Raw genomic sequence first — 27,559 nt, 5'->3', positions numbered from 1 at the left:
ACAGATAGAGAGAGAGAGAGAGAGTGTGAGAGTGTCGGTGGAAAAGTGCAAAAATTTTCAGCCAGTGTGTGCAGTGCAGTTCGTGTGGTATCTTCACAACGCTCCAGGGAATCAACCTCTTCCTGTCTGTTGTGGGAGATGTAGGAAAGCGCGAGCATCATGCTCTATACTGCGCGTGACGTGCGTTTCCATCTTAGTGAGCTGTGTAAATATATGAAAAAAGTCCCAGCAGTCGGTGCTGTGATGATTGGAAGAGGAAGGTATGCTTTCTCGCCGTTCGCTAGCCATCCCTAGTAACCATTGTGGAGTGAAATGTAAAACAGATTATCAAAACTGTGACCACCAACCGTGAAAGACGCGTCGTTTTTAAGTATCTTCCTTACAACTCTCTCTCTCTTCAAAGACACTGGGGTGTTGTAGTTTGTGTTTGTGAATTCGTGTGTGCGCTTGTTGTGAAGTGAAAAGCAGCTGGTGAATCACAAAGAGAGAGAAAGAGGGAGCGCACTAAGAAACAGGAAGCCGGATTCCGGTCCGGACATCACCAGCTGCGGAACCGTTTCGCGTATGCGGTCTGTGTCCGGAAATGAAACACACAGCCAGGAGGCTGGATGCTGTCCCGAAACTTGAACACCAGCACCGGCGCCCCCGTAGCCGATATGAATTTCCGATTAGCATAAATCGTAAGTACAAACCAGTCGGGGTGCTTGGTTCGCAGGATTATTTGATGTTCAAGGCGGGGTCGCCAGACCACCGCAGAGTTGAGATTCCATTTGCTATGCGCATTCAGTTTCTCTTTTTCCGTTATCTTGCTTGTGTGTACTTTATGCTCTAGAAAGGGGCCAAACGGTGGTGCTAAAGTAATATGTTTTGGCCCCACTCCGGGTTCATTCACACAATTGGTAGAGGGAGAGGATGGAAGAGGCGAGTGGAGATCCCATCTTAAGATGAATTAATTCTTTTTGGCGCGCTCAGAAGGAGGAGAAAGTAAATCGAATTCTCGAGGGACCAGATTTTATCGATGGTCACTTTCGGACAAAGTTGGCGAGTTGCTTGCTTGAGTGTGTGCTGGCGTTGGTGTTGGAGAGTTGTGGTCCCGAAGTTTGGGATTCGGTTAAAAGATGCAAATTTTATTCTGCCTCACTGAACCCTCCACTCGGACTCGTGCGTTCACTTCTTCTTCCTTTTAATCTCGGTCACTAGCCAGAAGCACTAGCGGTCGCGAGGCTGTAGCTCTCGTTGCTGCGATTACTTCTGCACAAAGAAAACAATTTAAATCCTCCACGTCACGCGATGGAGTCTGTGAGTTCGTTGGTTGGTCTTCGAGCTTTTAGCTGGTGGTTTGTGCCGCTGTTCCTTGGTTTGGGTGCTTCCCGAACCATTAAGACCGATCGCCAACATGTTCTCTTGAGGCCATAAAAGTGGTTTTCGGTCGCCGCCACTGCAGCCTTAGTTCCGCCCCAGTTACCGACTCCTGAGGCAATCAAAGGAAATGGAAAGGAATAGAAAGGAAAGAGCCGTCCGGTTCACGCGAGCGACACGAACATAATGTATGGGGCGGCGGCTGGAATGATGAAACTGGCCCATTGAACTTTTTGGTCCATTTATCGCGTTAATTTAATCCATTTGTGTGCAAAGGCAAAGAGGTAAGAAGGCTCAGGATTGATACATACTTTTTTCGTGCTTCAATTTACGAGCTTTGAATGTGAAATGAATGGATTTTTTTTTATCTATGCTTGCTGTGTCCCCGAAAAAAACCTTCAAATTTTGTGAAGACGTTCCTTTTGGTAGCTTGTCAGAAAAAAAGACACAAAAAGTAACATTTACTTTCCTGCTCATGTGTTCAATTCATCGATCGATGTTCTATAAATGTGTTCCATTGATTGGAAAGTGCGTCAATTGAAGGCACCCGGCCAATTGAAGAGACGTTTTCGGTGTGTCATCTCCGCTTGTGTGGAACGGAACGGTACACAGCGCCTCAGCACGTGTCCAATTGAGTTTTTTAGCACGATTCTTGATGAGTTTTTGGCCGCTCCAAAACAATCCAAATCCAGTTTATTTCGTTTTCTCTTTGAAGATTGACTCAAATTCCATCGGAAACATGGCGGACCTAAAGCTGGGCGTCTACAGTAGCAGCGCACGTCATTGTGTGGCTCCAGTGGTACAACAAAGTACCGAGAACTGTGTGCCACAGACACTGGCACACGATACGGCCCTCACACCATTGAATGCTAAAGTCATTCGATTTTATGCGAGACTTTGGACCGTTTAAGCGCCCACTGAAGCGCCATACAGTTACAGGAGCGCTTTATGGTGGTAGCAGCAGCAGACGGACCAGTGAGTTCTCGGTCTCTGTGGTGCCCGGTGGCGCCGTGCTATCGACGCGAAATCCATATACGCGGGATGATGGGTCTCAGGTCGCCCGTTACAGTGGCCACTACTATATATCGGAATGGTACACGCTCTCTGTACGTCCGCCCCGAGATCCGCGTGGTTTAACAGCTACAGAAAGATGGTCACACAATAACGTTTCGCATTCCTGCTGCTGCTACTGCTGCCAACTGCCAGTGTAATGGTGCTTGAAGTTGCACTAACAGTGGCTCTACTGCCAGTGCTGTTCTTTGCTTCAAAAATCGACTGTTCCGCTCCACACAAGAGGATGCATCTCACGCTTGCCGGATTATGGTTAAATGGAGCAGGAACCCGAGTACCGCTCTCCGACACAGCAAACGTATGGAGCTCGAGCTCCGAGCGAGCGAGCTTTTGATCGTTCGAAACTCCATTTAGGAATTATGCATTCAGGCGTCATTGTACGTGGTGTGTCGGTATGTGTGCGTTTAGTCACGCGGCTAGGGCGAAGACGACATCGCACTCTTGCTGGCATCGATCGTGTGAGCTTTATCTTCCTCCGTGCTGGCTTAGTACCCGCCACACATACGCAGATACACAAACAAGTGCACAAATGCGTTGTCTTCAGCGATGCCAAGAGTAGGGCAACGCTGCGTGACGTCATATGACGTCGTAGCACAGTAGCGCGCGCTCCAGGGTGCGATGATCCACATTCGCTACCACCATCCATCTCGCACGAGCAGCACTAGCGGCAGGGCAGTTGGAACATTAGCATCCTTTCCTGGTGGTGGTGGGGGTTGGTTGGTGCCGAAAGGGTATGAGTTTTACGACTTCCTCCCATCTGTTTGCCGGAGACTCTGCACGGAGTGAGTGGCGAACCGGCGTGTCTTGCTGGCTGCTCCTTGCCAGCCCTGACCAAATGAGGGACTAATTCTCGTAATGAGTTTTCTGCCTTCGAGGATGCCAGCCCGGCCCGGAGTGTCCGTCTTTGTTACGCCGGTCGATGCGTAGCGTCTTCGTCGAAAATTCCATGTATGTTTGTACTGTTGGAAGGCACATCCCATTTTGGGGAAGAGAGTGCAATTACAATGGGAATGAGATCGTGCTGTATAGCGATGGCGATGCAGAGCCGTTACACTGGTGAAGATGAAAGTCGGTGCAACACCTGCGGCTTCATTTTGTACTTTTGAAGTTGTTGAACCATTTGTGCATCCATTGGATTTTGGTAACTTTTACCTCGCATTTGATTTGTTCCGGATAATGTAGTTTTAATGGAGTGCCATTGCCCTTGAAAAAGATGTAGCCCGAGCACTGTGTGCTCTCGGCACGTCCTGGTCCGTACGTCACTTTGTCTGGGATCGCCTTAACTTTCATGCAGTAGACGCGTTGCTAATACATACTTCTGCCGGCATAGCCAGCACGCATAGCTGGTGCTGCTGCCGGCCAGGGTGTTAGTTGCTCACCCTCATCACCCCTCATTCCGAACGGTTGAACGGTACTGGAGCCCTGGAGGTAATGGTATATGAGACTGTTAATTAAAATCTCTACACGCCATAGCGCGTTAGCTCACCTCACCGGCGCGTAGTCGTGCCATTAGTCTTGTCCTGGGTGGTGGAGCCTCCCGTTGTTTCTTGAAGGTGGCACCGGGGGTGTCATTTACACGGGACGAGAGAAAGAGAGAGAGAAAGAGAGAGGAGCGGTTGATTAATGGTACGTAAACGTTACATTACGCGTAGCTGCTGCCAAAAGGTGAGGTGAGCAACCACATTCGTGCGGAACAGAGTGCCAGAGGGTGTTGTTATCCACCCCCAGGAAGGGGGGTTGATGAGAGTTGGTGCTAGCCTGAAAGACTTGACTTGTCGCTCGCTCGAGTCGAGTCAGTGGCGGTAAGCGCAAGCCATCAGCGATAAGCGTCGTGACAAATGAAAGGAAATGGTGGTGGTGGTGGTGATGGTAGTGTGTATTTTGCGGTGTGAGTTGGCAATCTATTTTTAAAATTACAACAAAAAAGAAACGCAACAACAAAAAGCATTTTAATCATTTGGAGAAATGGAGGCGCCTGGTTGCGGAGGGTAGATTTCCACCCCCCCCCCCCCCCCCCCCCCGAGCCTGGTCGGATAATCGTGAATAATAATTTGAAAAGTGAGTTTCTCTGAGCGACTCGGATGTTGTCTTCGAGGCGAGGAGTGATTCCTGTTCGATCGATTTCTTTGCACCCAGTTCAAGTTCGGTTGAGTCGTTCAAAAATAGAATATTCTGCTCCTCGTCCTCCTCGTTCTCCTCTCTTGACAGTCGTGTAGCGGCTGTGGGCTAGGAAACGCGACCGTGCCATAAGCTCCCGGATCAGCCGGGAAAGAATGGTAAATAACTTTTTCGATACCATCACCCCCCGGTCTTCTCCTTCCACCCCTCCCCCCCCCCTCGCTAAAGCCGTTCCACGAGCGTGGGTGTCGCCGCTGAATCTGTAAATCATCTGCAAATAGCTTATCCGTTTGTCAGCCTCTGGGACCCTCCTGGGGACCGAACTTTTGGGCGTAAGTCGTGTGACTTTTTTGGTGCCTTCGCAAAACGGATGGTGGATGAAGGGAGCGAAGGGATCGGGGATTGGGGTTTCATTTCGGTGCGAGCATATTCTTTACCTTTACGTGCAGTGCAGCGGAGCAAACGCGGAACGCGGTATGATCCGTCGCCTAGACCACCACCACCACCACTGTCCCTGGTGTGTCAAGGGAGCAAACTTCCGAAATCCTTCCATCCCCATCCCTTTGCTTCCCCCCCGGTTTTTGTGCAAAGGGTGCGGAGGTAGTGAGCGAACAAAGCGATCCCCGAAAACGCGATGCCTGCCGTCGCTCGCGCCGTGCGGCGATAAAGTGAAACAAATTGTGTCGTGCGGAAAAATCAATTTCCCAACCAAACTGCGCGTGCACGCCGCTTTTTTTGGTTAGTGTGACCGAGCGAGTTTTTGCTTCCTTTAATTTTCCGTTTTCACCTTTTTTGCTCGAGTTGCGGCAGAGTGGCTGCCGGTGCGGAGCGGATGGCATGCGCTGGTACTGTAATCCACGGTTTGTACCACTCGCGGCACACTCGCGGGTGACCTTTTGTACCCGTTGAATGCCTCTCCGAGCGCGGTAGTTGAAGCATTTTTTTTTGGGACGAGTTCACCGTTCGTTTCCGTGGGGCAGAAATGGGCAGAGAGGAGTGCCTGGTGTACCGCCCTCGTGCCATTGTTTTGCGTCAGCAATTGTGGTGTCCTGCGATTGCGTTCGCCGGCAATGAAACTCCTCGTAATCGTACTCAATGCTTCCAGCGTTTCGTGTGCTCTTTAGCCGGTCTCTAGCCGACACCGGAGACACCGGAGCGGAGGTGGAAGCTTCTAGGGAATAGCTGGTTACGCCCGGTGTCGCCAGATGAGAAATTCCTGTGGATGCCGGCCCTTTAATGGCATCTCTGTTTGCTTGCACAAGACCTCAGCGATCCTGTCCGTGTCTGTGCGGAAAGGTGTGCAGCATTAAAATCAACATAAAAGCTCCGGTCCCATGCCTAGCATGTGTACTCGACAAAGGTTGTAAACGGTCATGGGCATGGTCTGGCCTTCAGGTACCGGTACCCAGGCGTTGTCCTCGTCCGAATTCTGCCGAAGGTGTGGCCCGGTGTTTTTTGTTTACTCTGTTAGCAAGCAAAGCAAATGGGTGCCAGCCATGGTGCTTCACGTTCGGCTGGTGGCTGTAAGACGACATTTTACCTTGACACCTTTAAATCCCACCAGAGTGTAAGGGCCGCATCTGCATACCGGCCGGTTTGCGCGACTAATTTGTGAACCAAAAGCGAAGGCATAATAAAATGGATTAAAGAATTATTTGCTCGGTTTTTCGGGTGGGAGTGGGCAAGCATTTCGAAAGGAGACGAAACCCGAACAGAACAACTTGATTGCGCTTCATTGGAAACACGGTTTGGGCTTAAGATTGCCTGAAGAGAAGAAGCCCCATCATAATGAAGGGCTAATGCTTTTTTAAGGCAATTAACAGGCGAGGTGATTAAATTGTAAAACACACGCAGCCATCATTATCGAGAGGCTTATATCGGGTGCACCCGAGGTGTTGATTATGATAATCCATTGTCGATTGTGGTTCCAACCTGTGCGCTTTTCGTGTCGGAATCACCATCACCCTTCGGGTTTTTGGAGGCTAGCTTAAACCTGACTGCTAACACTTTTGTTTCGGGCTCATCATGCCTTTTCGAAGTCATTCGAGGATTAGCCCAACAGCCCAACTGTTCTACAGTTCAGGAGAACCTGCTCTACCGATGGAAGGTTGGAACAAAGAAACTTGCGAGGTAAATAAGATTAATTATGTGTTTCCCATCGAGAAGCGAGTCGGTGCTTTCTAAAGCAGATCCTCTTCCCCTTTTTTCTGGCTTCCGGCAAGCCACGTCAATAACCGGGTGGGCTCTCGCCGGTCTTTATCCCAAATGGAGAATAGGGATCAGTAGTAGGATTAGGCTGGTCAGCTCAAAGGGGCCTGACCCAAAAAGGATTATCAACCCCTAGAGTAAACGGATCGGGGTAGTTCGGTTCGCTTGTTGTTGCGCCAGATCTGCCTGAAGTTAATCTGTGGCGAAGCCTTGTTCGATTGAAGGTTCGATCGCACGATTTAAACATTCTGCTTTTTGTCTTTTTTTTTGTACTTTGCAACTTCATCCCCTTAGATTTTTCGGGGGTCGGGGCTTTATCGTTACCGAAGCAAACCCGCATCAATTCCGCTGTTGGACATCAGTTTGCTGTTGCTGCTTCTGCTGCTGCTGACAGGGACAACGACGACAAGTGACGATGTGCGGAATGAGCTGTCCTGCAGGATAGTGGGTTGACGCAGAGGGATTCCGGGCAACCCCCATGTTCCAGACCGGACTATTCTAATCTCATGGTAGCAACTGCTCGGGTAAAGGTCGAAAAAAAAACTGTCAAATGCAGCGGTTATGCTGACCAAACTGTCCCGTCCCTTGCAACTGCAACATGATGTTTATTGTTTATTCACGGACTGCTGCTGCTGCTGCTGCATCGTACAGCCGAGTCTGACGTGCTTGACGAAATACTCGGGGTAGCGTTAGGCAGGGCGCAGTGGTCCGGCCATACGTGGCATCCATATCGAACCCTGGGAGCAACCGTTGCGAAAAGCAATTTTCCAGTTACACGCACATGCACTCCGCAAGACATTCCGGTTGTTTAATTTTTATTTTTTTGGAAGAAGAGATCTCATGGATACTCGGCTGCCATCGGCTGCGGTGACGATGACGGTGCGCCAATTTGTAAAATTGTCAACATTTCCTGCCGTCCGTTTGCGCGCGTCATGCCATTGGTCATGGCCAGTGGTGGTGGTGGTCCTGGCGATGAAGGCAGGAAATGCATTCGTTTGCCGAGCTAGACACACGATTTGTCGCTAGCTGGGTTATTAGTTTTCTCGTCGTTGACAGTGGCCGACGGTCAGGGCTAGGGGAAACCTTCGAGACTTTGATCGAATTTGCCGGAAAGGCAGTAGCCGGATGTGTCGAGCTGGTGCGTGTGTGGGTGTGTGTTCATTACAGAATGAGTGGACATGACACCGGGGCGCTAAGCTAGACCACAACGCCAAGGCGTGCGATGGGGGGACGTTGGGAGAGGTTTTCCGGTGTGAGCTGCTAGGCGCCTCCATCTTCAAAGGGCGAGCAGTTAACTGGGCCGGCATTTGTTGATGGATTTTGAAAAATAGGTTTCCACGTTCAATGCCGTTGCTGTGCGGTTGACAAATTGCATTTTCTTAACTTAATTGATTAAAGGATGTTTTAGTAGGATTTTCACAGGGTCTTAACACATCATTTATCAAACGTTTTTTTTTATTGTTACCGCGAAACCGCTCCAGGGACAGTAAACGTAAATGGCCGCATGTTATTATATTAAAATAACTGTACTATTTCAGTAACAAGATTATGTCATTTAAATGAGAACTTTTAATCTCAAATTAATCTAAAACTGTAATCAACCTACTTTAAAATTGAACTACCTCGTTATATGATCTTGTAAAATGGCATACTCTTCATGACTTTATTTCAGTTATTATTTGAGTTATCTGTTGATTATTACCTTTTTGAAGCATCTCATACAGCCGTCATTTCGTACGCATCGATCTTTTATGGAATAGTTTGATCACTGGATTGGATTGCGATTCATGCTTTCCATTGACATGCTAGTTTTTTTGTTGACAGAATATAAAGTTATCGATATGACTCTCTTGATGATACCGATCACGCAGTTTATGTTCAACATCTACAGTTAACTATAAACGAGAATCTGAAGAATGCGAAGAATTATATTTCAAAAAATTCTTCTGAACAAGAAATAGTTTCTTTAATCATTTAAATTAAATGTATTCCGAAATTTGATCGGAGCTAAAAAAAGAGTTCTTTTCTGATTATTTTTACTACCAGACACATCGATTTTCAGAACAGATAAAATAGATGAGGAATTTGAATTCGAGGAAATTTACAACAAATTCTGCGAATATATTCCACATTATGGCGCTCGATGTTTGACAATTTGAAGATCTTTTCAATTCAGTTAAAATTAAGTGATTCAATATCCATGAACAGGAATCATTACCTATTACCACACACGATTGCCACCTGCACCGCAATGACGTCGGTTGCAAGTGACGTCAGCTGTGTGAGGCATGACATATCCCAGTCCGCACCGTGCTTTAGGGAGCTTTAAATCATTTCCACCAGTTCTAGCATCCGATGCGCTGCTGACGAGCCCCAAACCGGTGGTGCCCGCTGATTACGATGACACTGATGGTCCACCCTCACAATTACCAACAAAAAGAAGCGAGCAGCGAATGGAAAGCGGGAAACGGGCAGGGGGAAATTACACTCCCATGCGCAACCCTCCCCCATAGTGACGGGGTTGGGGGTGGAACGGAATGCAAAAACACAAAAAAATCGATTCCGTACCGCCCTAGCGTCGATGACCTAGATTTTTTGTTGTTGTTCCGGTGAGAGAACTAGAGAATGAAGAAGAGACACACCCTGTCTGGCCCCACTGACCTCCTCCTCGTGGAGAAATAAATTTAAAATTCCCTAGAACTCACCACAACCACAACGTGTTCGTGGCCACCCTTCGCGACCTTAGTCCGGGGCATGATGAGACACCAGAAGGTCATACTTACGTTGGTACGATCTATACATACACATATACACACATACATACAGCCGACACACCTTACACATCGCACATAAGATCGCTACTTTCCATCCATATCCGTTTGTTTCGCTTCTGGGAACCGCATCCCGCGGGACCTCGAGAACCTCCGAGAGAAAGTGAAGGCCTCTGGGCACACCGGCGGTAGCCCAGCCTCTTGTGTAGCTTTTATCGCTAGAAATAGTCGTCGTAAAATACACTCCGCCAACGGGGAGCTTGTGGAACGCTTGGAATGATCGGCTACCGGAACGCTGGCAGCGCCATCGCTAGCGGCGAGGCTCCCGGAGGTGCGTGCCTTGGGCGAGGAAAGGAAGCCCGCCCTTTCAGTACGGGGGGCGTACGGGAATTGCTCGAACGTGCACAAAAGAATGCATCATTGTGGGTGGCGAGGGTGGAAAGGTGGGAGGAAAGGACGTTGGTGGATAAGAAGGAAGGGGCTTTTTTTCATTCGTGCTCATCAGCAGCAGCATCATCATCATCGCCGAGGCTCAGCGCTCACGGGTACTCCAACGAGCCGCAGGATACTTGGGGTTGTTTTATGCTTGCATAAAACAATATAATATGGGCACGGGCTTAGGGGGCGTCGGTTGGGTCGGTGGGTCGGTATCATTTTTATAACATTGTAACAGTGTGCGACATCGTGGCAAAGCGGTGGCTCGCACTCATACAGCGTCGAAGCGAGCGAGCGAGCGAGCGACATCGACCCACTCACCGAGACAGGATGTCAATTAAGGGCGCATGCATCGGGATCGGCATGTATCCCTCTCGGCATACGCATTCTCCCTTGTCTATGTGTTGCTGTCGATGGTGCAGCTGCAGCAGGTGCTCTTACGAAGCGAAAGAATGCGATAGAACGTGAGGCCAATCTTCAGCTGGAAATTATATTTTTAGTACCAAACGATAAGCACCAGCGGATGTCGAGCAGCTTGCAGAGAGGACCTGGAGACGAGTAGGACGACTGCGCGAGCGCGCCCACTTCCTCTCGTTAAGCTGCACTGGCAATGAATGCACTTTTTTTCCTTTCCTTGGAATGCATCGTGCATGTTGCTGTAGCCGGCACTGAACACCGATCGAGTCTAATTATGCTGTTGAGACCATATGCTTGAAAAGATTTATGCTTTGGCTCGCAAATGCGGGATAAGTCGCGCCGTTCTCGACGTTTATGAAGTATCACCAGCGAAGGTGACATTTATCCACCGCATCGCACCGCACATCGACATATTGTGCTGTCGCAACAGCAGCAGCAACAGCAGCAAAGTTAATGGCCACCTCAAGTGGGTCCTAGCATCCCTCGTATCGCTTCCAGTGTGGCCCCGCAGACTTTCTTTGGCTTTCTTCGACCAGGACCGGGACCGGCCTGTGGCGTCTGTAAAGCACAGTCCCATGTAATGGTTGTCACGCGCTGATGGCACTCTATTTATTGCAGCGTCTTCCCGGGCGTGTGCTCTATCGGAGATGAGGTGCCTGGGGAAGGGCACAGAAAGGAGGTGGCCACTAGAATCATTCGTCGGAAGACAGTAACTTGAAATATCACTTTCGGGCGTGCAGGCGGACGAGCGAGCGAGCGAGCGAGCGAGCGTAAGGCCAAGATAGAACGTGACGCGACATCACTAGGGGTGTTGGCTTCTTATGCGCTGCTCGGCATCGTAACGAATCCCCTGGCTCTACGGAGCATGTCGTCACTCACTCAAATTGTGATCCAAAATCCCAATCCACATCGTTAGGGCGGCAGGGAGAGACTGGTGTCCTGGTGAGAGCCACCGAGACAGAGAGAGAGAGACAGAGAGATTAATCTTCATTACCTGCCAGAGCTAGCCCGAGCCCGCTCCGTTTCGGCTCCAGCTCCTTTCGATGGGCTGTCGAAGCGGCCGAAGTGTTGGTGGCGGATTGTAATCCTTTCGGACAATTACATTCACTTATCATCGTCAACGCTCCGAACGAAATGGCGATGGTGTTGGGACGTTTTGGATTGGAGCTTTTCCGTCAACCGAAGGACCGACTCTTCGTGGCGCAAAGTGATTGATAGAGTCGCGAGGCTAGATGGGAGCGCGGTGGGAGAGAACAGAAGTGGGAGTCTGGTGCTTGATGCCGTTAGTCCCACTACATCCCGTGCTGGGTGCTCCAGGGTACCATGATTGTCATCACTTAATGGTTCGGAATTTATCGTGGGCATTAAAATTAATTACATTCGTTAATTTGATGCTGGCCACCACCCGGGTGGCTGTGCACCGGCCAATGGTGTGGTGCATGTGGTGAGGGTAGTCGTCCAGTTTGTTTACTCGAAGCAACCGCAGTGGAGCAATTTATTTATCGCGAGCTGCATGCCATTTAATGAACTTGATGGAAATGATTGTGTTTTCGGGATGCAATGTATTTTGGCTGTACAGTGCAGTGATTCGTTCGTTCGTGAGAACAGTATTATGTTCAAAAGTAGCGTCAATGGATGGCTACTATGTTCGGCCATCAGTCAGTCAAGCAGATATCAGATTGTTTGCGAAAAATAATTACCGTCTCTTTGATGCCAATTAGGAACCGGTTCAATTTATAGTAGAATTATCTCTACTGATCTGAGCATGGTCAAGAGAAATGTCTACAAATTTCTATCTCATTACGCTTCACTCAACAAAAAGATAGCTTATTAGTGATGTGACTCCTGGTGATGAGATGCCGACACAGTACCTCTTGCGATTTATTTTGCATTTTATAAGCAGATTCCTTGTAGTAACTACTTTAATATACATCAATCACCTGCTGCTCGTCTATACTTTGTTCACTTCTAATAGGATTGAAGGCAGCTATTAAGGCATGGTATACGCTCCGATCTCTTTACAGTAAAAAAAAAGTAATAAGTACCCACAGTGAGGTTCTTGTGATTCGTACGGTGATGAGAGATTACGTAGGTGTTCACATGATCTTGGGCACTTAGAAAGTTATAAAAGGATCCACTTCGCAGTACCAATAAGATAAAATAGAGTCCATGATTGCTACCACTGAAAGGATATCCTTGAGTCCTGATATTGGAATACTCGGAAGAATGCATTGTTGGTCCAATCCATCTTTTCAGTATCAGACATATAATAAGCGCCTTCATTCCTTTCAAATACCAGCTCCAAGTGTGTGGCTTTCATGTTTCCACCTCAAGTGTTCAGACCGCAAACCAATAGTTGGTATGGTGCAGAAACATATTTAAGATAATCTGCCGATACAGAAACAAACATTTGTGTTAGAATGAATACAATGAAAGCTGCATTTACTATTAATAGATTTTATTCGAATCCATTTTATAGATTCTATAGAACAATAAGCTATTTATTTATATTTTTATTTAGGTCAGTCTTCAGCATTCGCTATCTGATACACTGTGCTTTGATACAGTGACGTCAGATGCATTTTACTCTTTTATATTCTTAGTAGTGTCATAGCACTACGAATAAATGCCTACACACTAGTCAAACAGCAACCACCTCTAGACCAGGGCGACTGGCCTTTTACCTCCCTAAGCCCAAACCTAAGAAAAGCAGAGAAAAACCACAATCCAGCCCATCCACCTTCCGCCTGTATCGTCCAAACACCATTTCACAATCGAGCTCCACTGGCGGTGAGCTGCTAAAGGACCGGGACCGGTACCCGGAATGCACACCATTTGCCACTGGTCGCTGTCGCTGGACTGGACCATGCCATGCACGATTTATAGTCTTCATTTTCTGCACTTCGAGACCAATCCATTCCTTCCCTTTCAGCGCCACCACAGCATCCGGATCCAGAGGGGGAGCATCTCGCTGGCCGGTCTCCCTCTTCCTCGTTGGAAGACAGATGACGATGACGTACGAGATGGTTGCACCGACAATGCACTCACCGAACGGAACACCGACTGCAAAATCGTTCGTTCCGGCGTTGCATCTGCTGGTTCCTGCAACCCTGGGTGGCTTGGTAGCTGGCTTGTGAAGCAGTTGAAATGATTGCCGAGATTGAAAGCGATTTATAGCGCCTCATTTCGAGTGAAGGGACCGCCGGAAGGGAAGGATCGCAGGGGGCATGCCAGTACAACCCCTTCATATACACACATATTGATTGCAAATGTGGTCGAGGTTGAGCGACTGATGGAATGCCGTGTTGGTCCTGTCCGTGGCGAGTGTGCAGAGAGAGAGAGAGAGAGAGAGAAAATGAGAAAGGGTGAGTGAGAGTGTATTCACGTGACATACAGAGAACGTTGATAAGGGGAAGGTGCAAATGACGAAGTAATCAATAGTTCAATTGTTGAAAGCTCGCTCCGAAGCTGTAGCAATGATGTGGTTGGCCCCTAGAACCGACCGTCTAACCACCGCATGGAGCTGGCACTACCGCTTGATATGCGAGGTTTCATATTGTTCGACATTGGACGGCGAAAGGTCGGAAACCCCCCCCCCCCCCCGGGGAGGCGATATTGAAGCTCTAGTGTTGATCGATCGTTCAACACTCGACAATCAAAATTTGGCTACCATGTTGTACACGTGTGCCCCGCGCTCACGGCGACCTTCCTTCTCTCCTCTGCATCGGCATCGGTTGGTCCTTTGGGCCATCGGCTTATCTTATCGCGAACGAGTCGACGAACGATTGCTGATTGGGCTGAGCGGTAGCTCATTAAACGGGAGCTGCGGAATGGGAGAGCAATACCGAACTACCGAACTCTGAATACCTTGAAGAGGGCGGTCCAAAAGGCCAATAAAAATCCGACCAAAAAAGTCGTTGAATTTCGACATAGTGGACGTAGTAGTAGCCCCCGCTCCTCCTCCATTATGTCAATGAATTCCGACAATAATCTGGTGGAGGACGGTCGAGCGCTTCGACGCAGCCGACAGCCGAAGAAGCCGTCGTGGAATGTGGAATGAAATGTTGAATAATAATTAGGAACCAACCAACGGTATACCTCCTCCCACGGGGGCCTGACTGGCTGGGGCATGTTCGCTGGCAGGTTGCCAGATCGTTCGCTCGCCTGCGATATGACCTAGAATCCTGCCCCCCCTCCCCCCCGGTCCGGGCTGGCTGTCTCTAGCTTTATGAGTTTGGCACGTGTCGACGTGCTTAAGACCGCCTTGGTCGTCCGAGGGGACATCGGGACAGGGTCAGGGCATGACACGCTGTCCGTCGCCGGTCCAGTCGGGTTCAATTAGAACCCGGCGAGTGCGACATGCCGTTGACAATGGTGCGCCACAAGTGGTTCTTGTGGCGCTGTAAAGTCACCGCCACCTCCCACACTCCCATGATGGCCACCAGGATGGTCACCAGGAGTGGTTGGATGGTGGTTTAAGGGGGTTTTCTAGGACAAGGATCGGTTCGATGTGCATTGTGCGTCGTTCGTCTGGTGTACCTTTGTGTCCTGACTTGTAAGCTTGGTGGTGCCTAATTGAATCAGCAAATGATTGGCAGCAGGGGTTCAGGACACCGCTGCACCGGCTGGACGGTCTATAGGTAGATAGTAAGGTGCGGCTCACTATGCTGTAGCTTTAAGTCGGCTTTAATACTGTACGGGAAAACATAATGGTGCTTTGGAGGCGGCCAGTTGAAGATGCTCGAGTCTATTCCCCAAGATGCCAAGGTACAGTTTTTTAAGGGCTTTTGTTTAACAAGCGCCTCGATGATTCACCTTTTATCTTAGAAGAGAATCCTGTAGGTCAGGGGTCTTAATGTCATATTAGCATGCGGGCCGCAGAAGAAAGTAATAGCCAGTCTGCGGGACATTTCACCACATAATTTGGAGTTGTATTGCTTTATTACATTTGCTCTTTCCCACCAAAGCCCTATTGGTGGCCACAGAGGTAAATGCAATTCTAAAACTTGTCGCCAGTCCGGGAATACGAAATGATGGAGGCGCCAGGTAACCGGTAAAATTGCATACTTTCAGGGGCTTGAAATAGAGGTTTGAATTTCTAAATAATCCAGAAATCTCAAACTCCATTATGTGGAGAATGTCGAAATGTCGAAAAAATGTTTCTATATATTAATACAATCAATGACTTAAGCTAATATACACATATTCACCGTTGACGTGGCCACAAGTTTGAAACCCCGGCTGAAGGTCATCTGCTCGACAATTCACTTGCCGTTCCAAAAGTGTCCACAAAGCAGCAGCTCGAAGTGAGCAGTTGAATGTCATCCAACTAACCGACCGCGACCTTGGCTTGCGGTAGTCAACAGCTCCACTACTGCTACTACCACCGAGTACTAAAATGATGGCAGAGTTCAACTTCCGCCGGTTCCGCTTCGGCTCCCGTGGCGGTGGTTATCATTAGCCAATGTTCGCACAAATGGACGTACGTCTAACCACCCGTTTCCGCACTACGGTGGTGCCTCTGAGGCAGAACGGAACCAACGGGCGTGTGCGAGCCAACGATACGCTAAGTAGCATAACTCAAGCATTACAAACGAGGTCGAATCCTTTATCCTCGCTCGAAGGTGTTCACCGCGAGGAGATCCTTTGTTTTCTGGTACCAGTGCAGCTAAAGGTCGGCCATGGTTTGAGGGCGTACACTAAAACACCCTCAGGCACCCGCGGTGGTGAAAGGAAGACTATTTTCATCCGGATTTCCGGACGTCCCGGAGTCTCGGTTCCGTTTTCGGGTAATGCGGAAACGCGTGTGTGCCAGAATCGTGACGATCATGACAGGATGATTCACCACGATGACGGTAATGATGGTCTGAATGACTGAAGCAAAAGGAGTGAGCTTTACGCGTTCCTTTAGAAGCTCATCAGTGCGAAAAGGCGTCGTTGCTCCGGGCTGACCTTTCGCTGATCGACCATGGCCACGCACACACGCGTAATGTACCCTCTAATGTACCTTTTGACATGAACTTCAAGATCCGGTGGATTCTGTTCTCGAATACTCAGCCCTTCCCAACATTCTACCTCCCCCCGTGTTGACCGTTACCGTCAATCGGTACTAACGTCGTTCGTTTCGACCATCATTGGTTTGCTGTTTGCTTAAGCGGCTACGCGGGATGCAAGTAATGGCTCAAGGACGTGTGTATGAACGTCGACGACGCACCCATTCCCATCATCATTAGTCGCTTCGGTCACGTCCAGCCAACAATCACCGTCGTCTCTGATCGACCTTACGCACCATACGCAGGAACCATCACTCTACCATTCCAGACCATGGCACGCGGGCGCTTCCATTGTTTACAGCGGCACACCAGACCGTCCGGTCCGTTTGGTTCTCGTGTCCTAAGGGTCGTGGCTAGGTGGTAGTTTGATGCAGGAGTCGGGCTCGATCCGATTTATCGCTCCACTTGCGTTCGAAGAGGTTGACCAAAGATGATGGAAGTCCATTAAATCGGCTAGGCTAGTGAAGGCACGTAAGCGGACGAGGTCTTGGGCGTCCTATCCTGAGAGTTATCGCATGATGGAAGGCGGTTAATCGTTGGCTCCGTTCGCCACTGTTGCACGGCTGAGCGGTAGTAAACCGTTCGACTGTATCAAAGTGTATTGAATGTTGTGCGGTCAGGGGGAAAGAGGCAGGAAATTATCAATAAAACATAATGTTCGCATTGAATTCGTATGTTGGTTAGATTAGAGTGAAGGAGGTAGAGGTGGGGTGATAGATGGAGACGGGAGACCTACCTGCCATTATCTTGTTGGTTAAACGGGGAGCCGAAGAAACGAACGGACTGTTTTGGTTGATGATGAAGTGCTTGTTGGACTGCATAATGCTAGCTATCCTATCCTAGCTACGATTAAACTCGGTCATTTTTAATCAAAAATTTATGATCTTAATCCATATTGAATTTTAATTCCCAAACACAACAACCAAATGTGGATCATTTGGAAACAATTTCAATATACAGCAATAACGGTCGCTCAGCATCTTCATCATTTTATTGAGCAACGATTTCATATCAATTAAAGGGATCCAATGTTACAAGTTTGCAATATTGCATTCCAGTAACAATCTAGCGTTGGGAGAAGCACATCGTCCGTCACAATTTGATTGAATTTGCCTGCAGCAGCAATTTCATCAACCGGCTGAGCAGCTAGTGGATTCATAGCATGTATTTTTTGGCCTCAAATTTCTGATATGGTTTTAATGCTCAATCCCTGCGATATTGCTTCAGCTGCAACGTATGCAAAGTATCGTAAAACAGAGTGGCTTTGATAACTTTTCGCTTGTGGCAATCATTTTTAAAAGCATTTGCGGACAGTGACCATGGAAAATAAGATTAAAAAATCATGAACAAAAATGCTATGATAATCCTTATGTAAAGCGTTGTTAAATGATGACAGTGTTTCTTCACCAAATTCATCACTCATCATCGTACTAGCTCAAGTAAATTCAATTTTAGATAGCGCTTAGTACTCACAACAAATCCCATCAGTAATAAAACACCAACAATTCAGAACAATTGCTTCTTTCTTTCGTTAGATCAATTTATTTGGTGTTACTTGTTTCATAAATTAATTGAATATAACCTGTTTACCATTTGAAAGTCTGGATGGCTCTACTAATAACTTTTGATTAATTTGACTTTTCACTTCTAATTTAGGAATAATTATAAAATGATTCGATTTTTCTAGCTATGGACAAATAATTAGAGACTGCACTAGATATTTAAAATATGATGAAATGATGGTTAAAAATAAGTATCTGTCAGCAGAATAACATTCCAAACCGACTGTTAGCTACTTACGCGTGTTCATTCTCAATTTACACCCTCCCGGTACCTTTTCTGAGCGCATTTATTCCTATTAATATACGTTTCGTAAACATCGCGCCGGTCGCCGCTGCGTTATCTGACCTTTGCGATAAATGTGATTGAAATAATACAATCTCGATGTCGCAAAATGTTGCCCCAAAGGGAGCGGTACAGGGCCTTTTACCCATTATCGATTCATTTGTGGGTGAAACACCTTCATTAAAATTCATACCGCATCCCCACGCGCACCAACAAAAACAATAACAACAACATCCGCGAGTGCATCACGTGCATTACATGTCCTGCAGCCTGCGTTCGTCGTTGAAAAACAATTTTAAAAAAATGAGAAAAAAGCAAACCCCGAGGCGTGGATTCATGCGGGGTTGGTTAATGGTCTCCTCCTTCTCCTTCTCTTCCTCACCAATTGCTTATCAACGGCACATGAGTACCACCGCCTCCGCCCACAACATACCCTTCTAGGAAACATGCTCTATCGAGATTTCGAGCTACATCCAGATCAGTGGCACACTCAAGTGCACACGACGACACTTGTTCAGTTCCGACGACCAACGACAATGTTGTTGCACGAATCCCAGCGGATTCGGAAGCATTCGTAAAAAATGATGTGCCAAAACATAGCCCAACATCCGACTCTATCGACCACCCGGCGCGCACAGTGAGCACCGCAGTAACATGTGGGTGTATGTGGCTGTGTGTTGGATTTAAATAAATTGTCCGTTCACTGTGATGTACAATGTTGCGCCAGCAAGGTTTATGTTCGCTGGTGGAGTTTCGAGCATTTTTTATGCACTGCATCGCCGCTACCAGCATGTGGGGAGCATTTGTGTGTCTCATAAAGGATGTGTGCTTGTTGGTGACTTGCGAGGAGGAAGAGGAGGAGGAGGAAGAGTGTTTTGTGGGGTCACAGTAAACAGTTCCCTGGACATTGGTCTGACTCATCTCTCACATTCTCCTTCTTTTTCGTCTCCCTCGGTGAAGTCAACTTTCCGTGTTCAGCCGTCGGTTTCGAGTTCGGCAAACTTGTTGACCGGCATGTTGGCCCGGAAACGCTGATGTAGCATTAGTATTTCACTTGTCGCAACCAGCCTTCTTGTACTCTCTCTCTCTCTCTCTCCTCGGATTCGTCTTCATTCATTCTTCCTCTTCGCGCTCTGCACATCACCGTCTTTGCTCATCTTGCATTGGCACAACAACGATCATGCTTCAACGATGTTGTTTCCGGAAGGCAAGGAGAGGAATGAGAAACACGCAACACGTACGACGAGCGTGCAGTTGTTGCCCAACACATGTAGAGGCGACCCTTTGGAGACGATTAAGTTTTCTTCCTTTTTTCCGCTTGGAATAGAGTGAGGAACGTGTATGGCCAGTTTTGGTCTGACCAGTTCAGAGTCCAGCCTTCCTGTACTTCTCCGACAAAGTTTGCAACTTATTGGTACTCCTGGCTCCGGGATGCGGGCACATGGCATGTACTCGTCGCTTCTGCCGTTCCGTTCCTGCAATCAGTTAGCTAGGAAACGTTGGAGTATGTAGTGCGTGTGGTATGTGCATCTCCCCTGGATTGAAGCGTGGAGGAATGCTAATGTTGCACGGTGGACTTGCTGTGGTGGGTGGCGAGAGCATTGCTGTTGGGAATGTGTGTACATATGGGCTGCTGATAACCTGATTTGCTGCTGTTGCTGTTGCTGCCGGGAATGCAATCTAATACACTACTCTCTGCTCGCTGAGCATTCGGCATGGCTGGCTGGTTGGCTGGCTTGAATCGGACGGATTGAATCAGGCACGGTACGGTGCGCTTCAATGGGAGATTGACTTGCTCTGGCTCTGGGTCCGGCCGGAGGAAATACTGGCCGTCGCCATCGGGTGACCTTTGATAGCTGCAGTGGGAGAGAGTTTGCAATATTCATCGCAGTGCTGAGCGCGTTGCACACTGGCAGCTGACCCTTACCGAAGCATCGAGGTGAGCAGTGCGATGGCGATAGCAGATGGAATCCACCGAAATGGCCAACTTGAAACCATGTTTAAGCATAGAAGTGGTATGGTATGTGTGGGAGTGCGTGAAGATGATTAATGTTTGAAATGTCAGAGAGGAAAGGCAAATACTGGGGCGCATGAGTACGATGGATTGCGCGCTTGGCTCGGCATAATTGCAGCGGAGAAAGTAAAGCAAAAGGTCGAAGTGTGTTCTCTGGATTTATCGCGGGGCGGAAAAAAACTTGTTAATTAGATGGAAAATGAAAATGGGATTAAAACAGAGCAGCAGCCGCGCTTCGGAAATCCTTGGTATACCGCGGTGTCTCCGGAGGAATTCAGAAACAGTGCTTTTCATAATGCTGTCTAATCAGTTTTTTTACTCACAGTGCGGCTGAGATAAAGCGCCGAACATGTTCTTCCAAACGTTTGATTCGGTTTTTTTTTAGAATGCCAAAAAACAAAAGTTTTCAAAAATACATCACAGATAAACGAAGACTAATTATGGTTTAGTAATTAGTAGACCCTTGAATCGTAATTTCTATCTATAATCTTCCTATTTTATCAGATTTTTCCATGTCTACAGGAATTATTGGTAGTGCGTGGTAAATTAATTTATGGTATTTATCATTTTGTCCCTGGTATACGGTTAGCAAATACTGCAGGACCCATAATCACAATGAATTATTTCGAAAAAAAGAAAATAATGCTCTTTTCATACTTCTGTTTAATAGAAGTAATCAAACTGTGATCATCGGTAAAATATATCTCTAATTATGCTAGTGAAGCTAACATGATGAATAGCACTGTATTTGCAGACTCACCCAGACCAGCTGGTGCTTCAATTAGTGTCTCCTATAGCAGCCTTTTATATTCGCCTACAGCAGGCCAAGAGACAGGCTTGTCGTTAATTATTAATGGGTTGACGCTGTTCCGTTGATCCGTTGATGCCACGTAGCCTTGGTCTTTTGGAGCATCATTTTGAAACTCAGCACAACCTAAAAAGGATGACTATGCTACGCTAGAATGTAATTTTACCAATCGAAATTGATGCCAAGAGGCAAGAGGGTTATCTTTTCAACAATCCAGCACGCGCCAAGCGAAGCGGCACCGAACACATCTTAACGCCAATGTCATCTCCGAAAAGGGAAAACGGAAAGGGGGGGAAACACGGCTTCTTCAAGGAACTGAACAATGCCACTCAAGCGCTCCACGCTTCACGTTCACGATTCCGTTGCTCGTACACCTTGAAGCGCCAATTGGCAGATGGATAAGCTGGAGCGGAAATCCATCAAATAACCGGTCATAAAACATGAAATCAATAAACCATCCGAGTCTCGCGAAGATGATGATGGTGGTGTGGCCACGGTAAGCGCTGATGGTGCTGGCTAGACGGCAATGGTGTTGAGTGGCGCTTCCCAACGTTGTCTGCACCTTCACTCCTTCCCCTTCCTTCTTTACTGCCTTCTTTCCTGCTCACCGTGCTGCTGTGGTGATGTTGATTCAGGTGCATCGGCACGAGGTGGGCCGACTTCCGGAGCAGATCGATAAATTGTCGATTTGTGGGACTTGGAAGCGAAGGTTGGGTACAAGAGTGCGCCTCGTAAGTGCGCGAGTCTGGTGCATGCTGCTGGTGATGCTCGCGGAATGGTGGCTTTCCAGTTTGTGTGTAATGTCACGCTTCCGGTTACGGCAAGACCGAGGCCTATGCGGCCTGTATGTTCCAAGCGCACCGTTTAGACAGACTGCATGATGCTGCCGACGGCTACGTGGTCTCGCGCAACACAACGATCAACGCTCGGTTCGGTTTGCATAAATACTGTCGAAGCATCGATTACCCTCGATGCTGCTGCTGCTGCTGCTCGATTGGTGCCGCTGACATTCCGGAAACTCAACCGATTCCCGGCCTCCGGTTCGTCTCTAATGGGTTCGGTGTTTAGTTGCAGCCGGGGCAATTCAGAATGCACTGGCGGCGCAGCCCATAGACGCGGCCTCTGATTTTGCACGTTGACGTTCCGATGGAGGCGCCTAGTGTTTTGGAAATTCGACGGTTTTTTTTAGCTTTTCGAACGTATATATGGCTGATATGGCCTGTTTTCGATATGCTGATAGCTAGTAAAGGGTTTTCTTTTTATTTTGGTTACCAGAAGTTAATCATGAATTAAGTTAATTTCTAAATAATTTCACAAAAAATCGATTACCAGGAAGGCAACTTTCGCTACAAAATTTAACAAGATTTATATCTACGCCAAATTGAGCTTTTAAGTCAGTCTAAGTGTTTTATTTTGTGCATTAAGCATCCGTTGAACATAATCGGTGTGCAATTTTTCTAATTTAACACTTTAACAAATATTTTCATTGCGATTAAAATGGCAAGTTCCGTTCATGAAAGAAACGGCGATTCGCGGACATCGTTCGTTTTTGCCTCCATCTAAAAAAATCGGCGGCCGAATCGCCGTTACAGGCCTTATTGGCCAAATCGGTTACTAATAATAGCTTGCGGCTAACTCAACAGACTTGACTCTATCACATGAACATTCATTTGCACCGTTGGGAGAGGTAATGGCCGAGCATTGCTTCCTTTTTTACGAAAATTTGAAAAAATGGATGGGGTTTGAAAAAAAAAATGGTACAGATTGGCGGTTTTTTGGTTAGGCATCTTAAAATTGCCTAAGATAAAATTGAAATGTGTTGCCAACGATTGCCATTACTTTGGAGACTATGTTTATTACCCTTTTCCAAGAATATGTTTGTTTTTTCCAAAACAAAAAGCTCGGTTTCATATGCATACACCTGGTATGGTATACCTGGTTCCAATTCTTCCAACTCATTACCCTGCAAACGAATGCGCCACCAACAGCAACCACCAATCATCCGGTACAAGGCATTGCTCATTTATTTGCGTGGCTGGATCACAATGAAATCAGTTGTTGAAATTCGTAGCGACGCAATAACCGAATCGGGAATGAGTTCTGGAAAGAAAAAAAAACTGCAAATCATAGTTACATCAAACGAACCCCGAAGCACGCACCCCCGGGTGGGCAAAAAGGCTGTTCGACACCCTCCAGCTGGTGTTCTGTTTCTCGTTTTTTTAAGTAAGCATTTTGTCATCCTCCCAGCCCAGGAACATCACGGCCAGCAAGCAACGAATGCGGTCGTGTACGCGTTCCTCTCGCGGTGCCCCATATGGCCAGCAGATGGCCAGCAGTAGCGTGGTTGTACCTACGGCAACAACAAAAAAGAAAACGGCCGAACCATTTATTTACAAACAATTTGCGCCACCGATGATGGGCAATTAAAAACTGCTGCTCCCTCTGCCGCTTCCTCCGCCGCAGCGCCAGCATACCAGCTGTGGCCGTCCACAACGGGGAAATTAAAAAGAGAATCGCTACAACATAAAAAAAACCTTGCAGGAAAAACCGTTTGGAAGTTCCCGGTTCGGCTGGGTCTTCCGCTGTTCACGCTGGACCTTCGCCTTCGCCTGCTGGGCTGGACAGTGTTATGGTCTCGCCATTAAATCTTTCATCGTTCGGTGCTGATACCGAGGGGAGGCGGCGTGCGCGCTCCAGAGAACAGCAGCAGAGCAGAGATGCTCGTTGTGGTTTCGTGAAGCGAGAAAATAACTTTGGTCAACCGTGTCTGTGCGTGCGTGCGTGCGTGCGTGTGGGTGTGTGTGCAAGGGTCTATTATCTCGGCCGGTCCACCCTTGCCTACACGATATGTAAAACAATTCCACCCAATCGAGCTTATGATTTACGATGATTATTTTGAAAACTCGCGAGGAAGGTAAACGAGATGCGCACGAGATGCGGGATGAGAGTTTTCGGGGTGCCAGTCGCAGAGTGTTGTTGCTGTTGCTACTCCGGCTTTCTTCTGCAACACATTCTTTTCGCCTGGAGAACGCCAGCGTTAGCAGGTCTGCGCTCTGCTCGCTAGTGAGTAGAGAGTTTCGTCGCGAGGGTGAGAGAGCTTGGTGGGGGGTTTGAGACAGGGAGCGACGCTTTATTTATTTAAAGATTGCTCATAAAAAAATGCTTCGCTTCGTTCCAAGTGGGTCGTCGGATTTAAAATTTCGTTTCAACCCTCACCACCCCCTTTCCTCCCTTGTTCCCTTTTCGCTCTCCGCACCTCAGTCTGAAGCGGCTCGTTAAACGGTATCATCAAGGGATGGGAATATGCTCGATGGAGCAGTTCATTTCTGGAATGTTTCTTTTTTCTCTTCACAGAAACACACGCGAGCGCGCGCGCGTGTGTTCATGAAAAGCCACGTGGGCCAGGAATACCTGTGGTTCAGATTTCGATTAAACTTTTCCAAAGAAATCATCTTGCTTTGAAGCTACAAAGCGGGACCAAACCCTCCGGGCCCAGCAGCAGTCTATACATTGAGACCGCAACATATGCTCTGATTTCTCGGTTGGCAGAACTAACGAAGCATCGTTTGATGCTGGAAAGAAGAAACGGTGGGAGGGCGCTTTGAAGCTTTAAGAAGGTCGGTAATTAGGCGAACGGCACCCTGCCGCAGGTGGCCGCCTTGGGGGGGGGGGGGGAACACATTTAAATTATGAACCCAATTAACCCCCACGGGGCGGTAGGCTCAGCGCGTTTTTGCTTTTACTGTGCGCCTGGCCTGACCACATCCCTGGCTGAGCACCCCTTGCCACGCCACCCCGGAAACACATGGCTACCGAGAACCGTGCCGAGAGGAATGGAATATTATGCTCACCTGTGGCCATTCCGTGGGTGGCATTAGGCGGCATCCTAATAACCGTCGTTAGCAGAGCGAGAGAGAGATAGAGAGACAGAGAGAGAAAGTGCCCAAGGCCAGGCTCACCAAATGTGGGTGTTTCATAATTCATTTTAAATATGCTGCTGTTCCCGTTTGTTGTCGCTGTGTGGGGTGCATTTATCATTTTGGAATTAATTCCATCCCTCCCCCCCAGCGGGGGGGAGACATGGATCGTGAATGGAAAGCCTCCTCCGACGAGGCTCGTGACCGTGAATGTATCGTACGGCTGGGCCTGGTAATCAATGTGCCTAAAATAGCGTGTACACGAGGGCCGAAGGTAAATGTTTCATCCCCCCTAGTTTATGGGTGGTCAGTTTCATTCACAAAACTCTAACTCGTTCGCTCGCTCGTTGGCCGATAATTTGGGTCACATAATACCGCCTTTTTTTGTGCCATAACGATCGGTTTCCCCCTTTACGGGGAAGGTGAGTTTTTGTAGGGATGCAGCTGGTAGATCGGGATTGACCCCATACCGTGCCGGTCGCTGGTCGATGGTTGGTTTATTATTTATGGAATTGAGTTCTATTTTTATGCCTGCCACACACACCGGTTAGATTGGTCCGGTATTTGGTGTTCCTTTCGAAGCATCCCTTCCCGTTTCTTTCATCCTCTCACTTCCTTCTCTGCTACAATAACTGGCCACTGGATTCTGGTCACTTTCTCTCCCCACAGGAGAGCTCTGAAGCTGATGGTTCACCTGGCAAGTGCGTAGGGATTTCGGTTTCTGGCGGGATTTCGATTCGAACACAGCGGTCCACCACTTCCACGGCATAAACCGGTGCGTGTTGTTCTCTTTTTGACAAGTGAGGCGTGTGTGGCGGCTTTTTGGACGATGGTCATTCATACGTCTCGCATTCCAACGGTGATTGTTTCTGTAACTCTTCGAGCGGCTCGTGCTTTTGTGGTTTATGGAACGCTGTCGGAAGCGCCACGTGTGTCCCTGGGGTTGTGACGGGCGGGGATTGGTTTCTTCCCCCCCCCCCCCACTACACTATTAACCGTGTTCCAATTTCGTGCGTGTTTTTGGGAGGAAAATCGCCGTTGGATGCCACTTTTGGATTTTCGGACCAGTTGTCACTGAGTCAGCTCAGTAAAAAGGGGAGGTGCAAATCTTTGGGGGGTTTGTTTTGTCTAGGAGGGGCAGCGGTAGTGGAAGTCGTGATTCCGAGTCGTGGGGATTCTCTTCTCCTCCCTTAACCATCCCTCACTTGCAGATGTCCAGGCGGGAGGTTGACTGTTTCCTTATTGGAGGCATGGTTCGCTTCAGCTCGTGGCCGATCATGACAAGAATGGGTTTAATGCGTGCGATCGTGCGTCAGTGTACGGGTGTGGCCGTCGGGAGTGAAAATATAAATAAACCATCAGCCATCATCATCAGCCGTAGCGTCTACTGAGTATTGCCAGCAGTGGAGTTAACTGATGGCGAGTGGAACAATCGATGGCGAAGTGTTTGCTGGAGTGGACGCAGGTTGAACAAAGTTAAGGATAGGAGTGGCCAACCGTTAAGACTAACTAAGGAGGGAGTTCAGATTGTTTTTCCAATTTAAAGCAAATCAGAACCACACAAGATACTGTTTACTTGAGTAGGTTTGGCGATAATGACTAAAATTCAAATGCAATAATATTCTTAAAATAAAATAATATAAATAATGACTAATATTCTTAAACAGGTTGAGAAATTTCGGTAAGGATGGACAGAAAAAGGTCAACGCAAAAAAAAATCGACCTCTATTTTTCATTAAGTGGCTTTATGGTCCAGATTGTATCTGTTCTGAATGGTAAAGATAGCACCGGAAAGAGAGTTGTTATTTTGTTTCTAATTTATTTGATTTTAATGAAATTATTTATTGGATGACGAATATCGCGAACGACAATTAGAGCATCAAAACGATGTCTCAATGAACAATCTTTGTATTGCATGCCATGGATACATGCAGATTGATAAGTGCAAATACTGTTGATGAACAATGGACCATCAGGAAGAGTTTGTTCAGTAAAGACTTATCTAAACCAGAAGCAGGTGGAATACTGGTATACGAAAGGAATTAAAAGGACGGCCTGTGATTTTAAACTAAAAATTTCAGATAGAAGCAGAATTTTGAGTCCGACTCGTAAGATATCATTTAAAAAAAAAACAGAATTTGCTACAGAAGCAAACGGAACAAAGATACATGCAAAAAGACAAAGAACCTTGTCTAGTCCAAAAAAATTAGTGCAAAATCTACAACAGTTCTGATCTGATTCACCAAACTTTTGTAAAACGAAAAAGCACTTTAAAATTACAACATGAAAATTCGTTTTCGGCTGCAGTCCACATTCAACTTCTTTCCTGACGCATCCAAAACACGTTGTAGAAATGAAGTGATTTGAGCCGGGGAATCGCTCCGAGCTATCCGAGGTAGGAACCCGATCTCGCATCCCCACGAAAGCCAATTGGCTGCAATCTGCGCTTCACCGTCGCTTACCCAGACGCAACCTCCAAACCGCCTGCAGTGAGCGAGTGTTCCGCATGGAGGAACTTTAATTGAACACGCTGGAAGATATTT

General features: G+C 47.7%; 1 protein-coding gene across 1 annotated transcript in view; it reads left to right on the top strand.

Annotated features, from left to right (window-relative positions):
* Positions 1–498: 498 nt before the first annotated feature.
* The window catches only part of LOC126574088 (5-hydroxytryptamine receptor-like), an 85,811-nt gene continuing 58,750 nt past the window's right edge, over positions 499–27,559 (top strand). The window contains exon 1 of the mRNA XM_050234046.1: positions 499–680. The gene's annotated coding sequence lies outside the window, so the exon portion shown is untranslated. The remainder of the gene's footprint in view (positions 681–27,559) is intronic.

Source organism: Anopheles aquasalis, chromosome 3 (assembly GCF_943734665.1).
Source record: "Anopheles aquasalis chromosome 3, idAnoAquaMG_Q_19, whole genome shotgun sequence".
Classification (NCBI taxonomy): domain Eukaryota; kingdom Metazoa; phylum Arthropoda; class Insecta; order Diptera; family Culicidae; genus Anopheles; species Anopheles aquasalis.
Note: the sequence above shows the minus strand (reverse complement) of the source record. Positions and strands in the feature narration are given on the sequence as shown.